The sequence below is a fragment of the Carassius auratus genome, chromosome 47 (assembly GCF_003368295.1).
Source record: "Carassius auratus strain Wakin chromosome 47, ASM336829v1, whole genome shotgun sequence".
Taxonomy (NCBI): domain Eukaryota; kingdom Metazoa; phylum Chordata; class Actinopteri; order Cypriniformes; family Cyprinidae; genus Carassius; species Carassius auratus.
The window spans coordinates 6,361,622-6,369,408 of NC_039289.1; positions in this window are offsets into that span (position 1 = coordinate 6,361,622).

Below are 7,787 nucleotides of genomic sequence, written 5' to 3' on the forward strand. Positions count from 1 at the left end.
TATATTATATTAACAAAATATAATCACTTTTCTATTACATATAAAACTGAACTATTTTAATAGCTGATCCAATAAGTGTAAGCTGTTTAGGGACTGTTCACCTGTTCAAATCAGACAGGTTTGTCTGATTTGTCCCATTTTTTTTTCAGACACAGTGGAAGATCTGATAAGAATCAGTGTAGAGGGCCAAGTCTGGAAGATTTTGATGCTAGAGAGAGTGTGGCCAGCTGGATTAGCCAAGGCCAAAGATCAAGAAGGCCAAACTACAGGAGTTGTCCATCTGAGGGGCATGTGACTGCAGTGGAGGATAGTCCATAAGACATTGAGCCATTATATGTTCAGTTTGAAGCCCTTAAAACCTTAATTTAGATTTTCTTTTTATTTCATATATCTTGAGATGTTTTCGGTTTAAATTTCACCTCAGTGAAACACTTTAAGCACCAAAACTTTTTCAGTAAGTTACCTTTCTTGTAGAAATGTACTTCAAATACATTATGTTAACCAGATTGTTAGTTAATCTTTTAGGCTACAAGTCAATATTGTTTATATGGACAGCGATTTAAAAAAAAAAAAAAGTGGACTTGTAAGAAAAAAGTTAGGCGCACTAGTGTAACAAGTGCAAAAAATTAGCCTAGAGCCCTGTTGTTTTATTCTACTTCATGAGACCTTTCAGATGACATATGTGTATCCAAGTTGTGTGATATTTTTATAAATATTAGAGTAAAAATGGCAAAATGATGATTTTTTTTTTTTTTTCTCAGCACTATTTTGGAGTTGATCAACATGCTATATGCATTGTAATGCTCAGACTCTAAGCTTTCAAATGATTTCTATTGTTTATTGATTTTAATTCAGCAGTTTGAAAAATATGATTAGTAATATTGATGCGTTGGTTTTGACGGTGGTAGCAGTAGAATACTTCTGTCCTGACCCTAGTACAAGTTTTCATTGTAATCCTGAAAGTCTTAAATGCTTATGTCTTATAACATCACCTGTGTCCCTAATAACTGATTGTCTGATGAGTGCATCGCTGAACAAAAAGTGCAGAATTGCTGAACAAAAAAAAGAGGTTTCAATAAATGCCACCTGCTTGGCGATAGCTGTAAATGTAAGCATAATAAAAGCTGTTGATTCCTGAGATGAGATGATTGTTTTCTAAAGACAGATATTGATTTCAATGGTTTGTATATCTTAAACCTGAATTGACTGCTTACCTCAATTGTAACTATTTCCCCCACACAAATGTTAATGCTCGATGCTAACTTAAGTCTTATACTATCACAAAACTTTTGAAACCGATACTTTAACTAAACTTATGTATGTCCTGAGATATTGAATATCAAATAAGATGGATATAAATAGTTGATCTTGAACACTATATTTTTTCTTACATTTTGTCAGTTATTTCTCAGCAGGAGAATGTGCAAATATATATTTTTTAGTTACTGAAAGTCAGAGTTGAGCAGGAAGTAGTTACTAGTAATTTAGTTATTTTAATAATATTGGAAAATTTAAAATTCTCTCGATTAAAATGAGCCCAATTTTACAATAATCTGTCATTCAGATTTGAAGATATCAGTCATCGAATTATAACAAAACAAGAAAAAAACTCCAAATACACACATATGGTTTTACCTTTATAACTTCATGAAACATGCTCTGATTGTGAAAAATGGCATATCATTATTTACAGCCGATTCTCCAGATTGAAATGAGTCCAAAATCAAAACAATCCATGATGATCTTTCATATGTAAATAATACCTAAACCCATGAATCAGTTGGAGAGCTCTATTAAACATTTGACAGAACGTAGTGTTACAACCCCTTGGATCAAGGAGTAGCAACATGAATAGAGAGTCCATACAACATAATCAAATTTGCACAAATATGTGTTTTAATCAGAAAACAGCCATAACCACATTGAGGTAAAACATAAAAAAAATATAAAGATACAAAAACACAGCATCAAGCCTTGGACTGGAGAGCGTGAGAAAGTCCGCCTGACCACCAAACAGCAAGACCAGCAAAGACCAAGCCCCAATCTCCTTCCCTCCAGAGGGTAAGAAAGCCAGCATCTTATAGGCAGCATGGTTAATCACAATCAATTTTCCACACCTGCATCACAGCACTTAACCTAAAGACACAAAAAGTGTTACCCCATGACACCTGCTGGGCAAAATAAAATACTACAGCCCCTTGGATCGTCACAGTAGATTCAGACTATAACTTTTGACTCTCCTTGCTATATTCGTGGAGTTATGAGTTGCTATTTTTGTGTATGGCACTCAGAAAGCAACAGTATTTAAATAGTATATTTTGGCGAGTCAAGAGCTAAACAAAAAGTCCTGTTTCATTACAAAATACTGTGACTTTTATAAACATTATACTATCACCAAAAAATGTCAATTAATATTTATTAAAAAATAAATATTTCATAAAACTGCAATTAAATTATATTATTTCTATAGTCTATACAAAAAAAGACAAAATAATAAGGCTGAATAAGCTGATCTATAGCATGTTAAATGATGGTTGCCTGTCTGTGAATGGTACACCCCTCTAAGCTCACAGAAGTGGTTTGACCCAGGTCCTCAGCAGCCAATGACATTGACCCGTTCAAACTGATTTTTAACGCGTACTTCACGTGTACTTCACGTGTATTTAACACGTGAAATACACGTTAAATACACGTTAAGTACGCGCTGATTTTTAACACGTAAACAACACGTATTTAACGCGTTAAATACGTGTTGTTTACGCGTGAAATACACGTATTTAACATGTTGTTGACGCGTTAAAATTCACGTGAATTTGACCCTCTTGGCCTTCCATAATAGTGTCATGTTGTTGATAGTTTAGAGACACCGCGTTATCCCGTGCAGAAGGCCGCCATATTGTTCAGACTTGACTAGTTCATCAACGATACAATGAGCCCAGAACTCAGAGCGACGAGTAGATCGACCAAATTTCATCTTGAGGTAGGATTAAAGACCTGCTAGTACTGTACATCTCATATTTTATTGATATGTTGTATCTTATTTCATGTAAGCTTTAGGAAATGTTCTTAACGCAAGGGGAAAACAGGGGACTAGTTGACTTTTAATATAATAACATTATTATAGCTATTATATAATCAACTGCTAAAAACTTGTTATAGGGTATCAAAACTGTAAGTTGTCTTAATCTTAAATTGACTTGTTAGATCTCTTTGTTTTACTTATAGTTATGTTTAATATATTAAAAATATTTACTAAAGTAGCATTTTTCGATTGGAGAAGGAACTTTTGTTTACATAAACATTTAAAATACCAAATGAAGAGATTAATTTGATTTAAGTTGTAAGATATTAAATTATTTATTTGATATCAAATGATATGCGATTTCAAAAATGCCTGTATTGGTAAGAAGTTGTACAGTAGATGGCAAACTTTGCCAAGTTATGTCCAGTTCAACAGGGGTCTCCAAACTTAAAGAGTTTTGCTTCAAGTTGCCTCAACACGCCATGTGCCATCTTTCTGAGTTCTATAAATATGCTATTTTCTGTGTGGTTAAGTGATTTAGGCATAGGTAATATTTTGTAATAATATGTGAATACATTGAATACATCTGAGGATGTGTGTTGCCATTTGAACAGACAAGCTGTGAGATGTTTGGCTGACTGAACTTGTCACTAATTACACCTTTGTATCATGATGGGAAATTGAAAATAAAAATAGATGATGCGAGTAACAAACAAAGTTGGGATCACTAAGATTTTTTAAAGAAATTAATACTTGTATTCAGCAGGTATGCTTTAAATTAATAAAGTAAAGACTTATATTGCCAAAAAAAATACATTTCAAATGAACACTGTTCTTCTCAGATTTCTATTAATCAAAGAATCATTCCACAAAATATTAAGCATTACTAGTACCATCAACACTATTATTAATAATAATAATAATAATAATAATAATGTTTCTTGAACACCCTGATTCAGTGATTATTAATATATATATATATATATATATATATATATATATATATATATATATATATATATATATAGTATTATTATTATTATTATTTTTATTTTTTTATTTTTTTTGCAAGATCATGTGACACTGAAAACTGAAAATTCTACTTTGCCATAGTGGAAATAAATGACTTATTTTTATTTATTTTTTTTACTGTATTTAAAAAAAAAATAATCTGAATAAAAAAATATTGTTGACCCTGCACAATTCTGACTTTGCTGCAGCCTGGAATTGAACTACTGGTTTCGTCTGGTCAGAGGAGAACTGGCCCCCCAACTGAGCCTGGTTTCTCCCAAAGGTTTTTTTCTCCATTCTGTCACTGATGGAGTTTTGGTTCCTTGCCGCCGCGCCTCTGGCTTTCTTAGTTGAGGTCACTTCATCTACAGCGATATCGTTGACTTGATTGCAAATAAATGCACAGACAATATTTAAACTGAACAGAGATGACATCATTGAATTCAACGATGAACTGCCTTTAACTGTCATTTTGCATTATTGACACACTGTTTTCCTAATGAATGTTGTTCGGTTGCTTTGACGCAATGTATATATAAATAAAGCGCTATATAAATAAAGGTGACTTTGACATTGACTTTGACCCCAAAGTTCTGAACAGTAGCATGTGTGTTAATTAGGAGGGAAGAGAGCCTATTAAACATTTAATTAGCTCTCTGAAATGTATAAGTCAGTAAAACACATTTATATCAACAGTTCGATGGCAGTCATCTAAGCAATTTGTGCATATCTAGTAGGTGGAGATCAGACATTGTTTGTCGCTACGGTTCACAGGGTCACTTTTCTGACAGGCCCATTTGATGTTTCAAGCTCTGGTGTGACAGCCATTACTGGGTGACTGGCTGTCAACAAAAGGAGAGAAGAGAGATATTCAAGATCCTGATAATAACAAGGACAAGGCTGGTATTCTCTTGGACTCTGATATTCAGACTTCTTTGCACACCTATGAGAAAGGTGTGTTTCTTTGTTTTTGGAAGTAGGAGCTGCTTTTAAAATGTTTGATTAGCCAATGCTTCATCCTAGTATGGGTTGAAGTTTTGGAAAAAGGACAGAAAAATGTTCCGGGAAGAAAAAATTCTCACTCTGATTTTAGTCCTCTAAACATATCAATAGTTTTCTGTATTTTACAACCACATTGAGAGGGTTAGTATACCCTCATGCAACACATTTAGGAAAAAATCTCCACATAAATAATATAATAAATAAATATATAACTAAAATCCGCAGGGCACTTGTAGGCAGATTTGCTTGAGTTTCCACAGTCAGTACCAAATATCTCCCACATCTGAGAAGCATCTCTCTTTGATTATCGCTAATGATGAAAGTTCACCAATCATATCTGGAATCTTTTTTTTTTTTTTTTTTCAAGTACCAGTCCATGTTATAACTCGTAGATCTCTGTCAATTATCCCAAGACTCTCAGGACTCAGGAGCTGTTGATCAGATAGACTGCTCACTTACAGTATCACTGATTTCGGCTACAATGGACAATGGTCACGAAGGAGGAAATGCAAATAGGCTTGTTGAAGATTGATCTTCAGTTGTGGCGGCAGTGGACAGATCCTGAATTAGAAAGGGATGTTTATATAGGCGACCGCACAGTGTGGCACTCTGGTTATCTCGGCCACCTGCGTTGGAGGAATCTAGCAGGAAGTCTTGTGGTTGATAGTATGTTGCATATCTGGAGTGTGATTGTGTGATTCACGCCAATAAGCCAATCATTCAGGAGCGGCAAAATTATCTAAGAATAACTAGTCCATATAATGTGTTATAGAAAATTTTTATTAAAAAAATAAATATTGGTAACTCTTGGAATACACCGCTTCAGTGTATTCAGATTTCAGAATTTTTGCTGGTGTCATTAATCATTAGTTATAAATGTAAACTGACCTCTGGCTGAAGTGAAATGGAGAGTTGGTGTTGGATGTGGGTGATGGAGGGGGACTGGAAGAGTCTCCGTATGTTAGCAGGAGAGAGAAAACAATTAATAATGGGAGCTATTAGTGGGAGCTTGTCGACGCAAAGAGGGAGGTCAGGTTTCAGGCCCTTTTGGAGGACTTTGATGGAACAAAACAAGCCTCATTACTGAGATATTATCTCTATTCATACACTTCCAGAGTTGACGGGAGCCCTGCTGGGAAAGATTAGGTTCCTTTTGCCAGTGAACATCCCACATGGCCGAACGTATTTTCTCAGCTCAGGGTGCAAACGGCATAGCATGGCATCATGGGAGCTAAGCAGAAGCCTATATTAATGGCCAGCGATGTGTGGAATTAGAGATAGTTACCTTTTCCTTGAGGTCATGTCAATCAAGATTAAGTTTCATGTTTTGTTTTGTTTTGTTTGTTTTCCAGTTCATTAAATACAGAGTTTTCCAAATCTGCAAAATGTGTAGCATTTAAGAAAACAAAAGAAAGAAAGAAAAAAGAAAAAGAAAGAAATAATACTGTTCCAAAGTTGGGGATCGGTAAGATACTTTTAATATTATGATAGAAGTCTCTTAAGCTTACCAATTTTGAATTTATTTGATTACAATTGAAAATAATTTTATAACAATATTCATATAAATATTAATTCCCATGATTTTTAGCAGTTAAATTCCCCACCTTTGCCCACTTTTCAGTGTCACATAATCCTTCAGAAATCATTGTAATATTCACTGTTAGCCACGTTTAAGATTTATTGAATGGTTTAGAGCATGTCCTGCTGTGTCCTGAATGAAAGAGCTGTGTTGTAAACATGCACTGAGCTGAGGTACCAGCATTCACATGTTAGTTTAAGTTTATCATCACATCTGACATTCATAAGGGGACATGGGGACCGAACTTTGTTCTTGAGGTTCTAAGTGAAAAATCTTACAAAGAATTTAATTACCAACAATATCCAAGGAAGCGTTGGCTGATGTTAAGGACATCTGGGGTTTTTGAGTGTGCTGGAGGGGCACAAGACTGTGCATACTGTACGGATGGGTTCTTTCTAAGATGTTATGATTTCTAAGATGTTATGAGCAGTTTTAAGAGCATTGCTATGTGGTTGCAGAGGTGTTTTCTGGTGTTTTTTGGGGTCCAAATCAAAATAGTCCAACTGCAAGTTTCCATCTCAGGTAATCCAGCAATCATAAATCACATATATCATTACTTTTAAAAAAAAAGTAATAGCATACTTCTCCTGAATTACCTATGATCAGAGGTACTGTACTATTCATGTCTGTAGAAGAGCTCAAACTTTAATACTTACAGTTAGGGGTTTGTTAAAAGCCCTAATCTTAAGTATGGGCAAGTAATAGTTATTCTTGCCTCAGAAAGCTTCATTAATTAAAAAATGCATCCACATTTACAGCCTTTTCTCTGACTGTAACCAGCTGTACAAGCACGCAGAATGACAGTGATGGGCACTTTTCTGTGCCATCCGTTTTTGTGAGGAGCAGAAACGTTGGTTGGGAGGTGAGGAAGGACTAAGATGTATAACACTAGAAAAAAGACTAGGTTTTGAAGCAAAGAAACTCAAAGGCAGACAGCCCAAGCAGATGGAATTGACTGCGAGAAGCTGGAAAAGACTGCAGACTGCTGTCTCCATAGAGTTTTATGAGTGCTAAAGCTTCAGAGTACTGCTAGTTAACAAGCTACAAAGTGTGAAGTGACTGACTCTTCCCGGTAAAACATACTCTTCAAGATAATTTTCATCCTCTGCTCCTGGGCTGCACACTTCATTGAAACCAGGAGGATTTGAAAAGTATGTTAGTCTTTCAGACCAG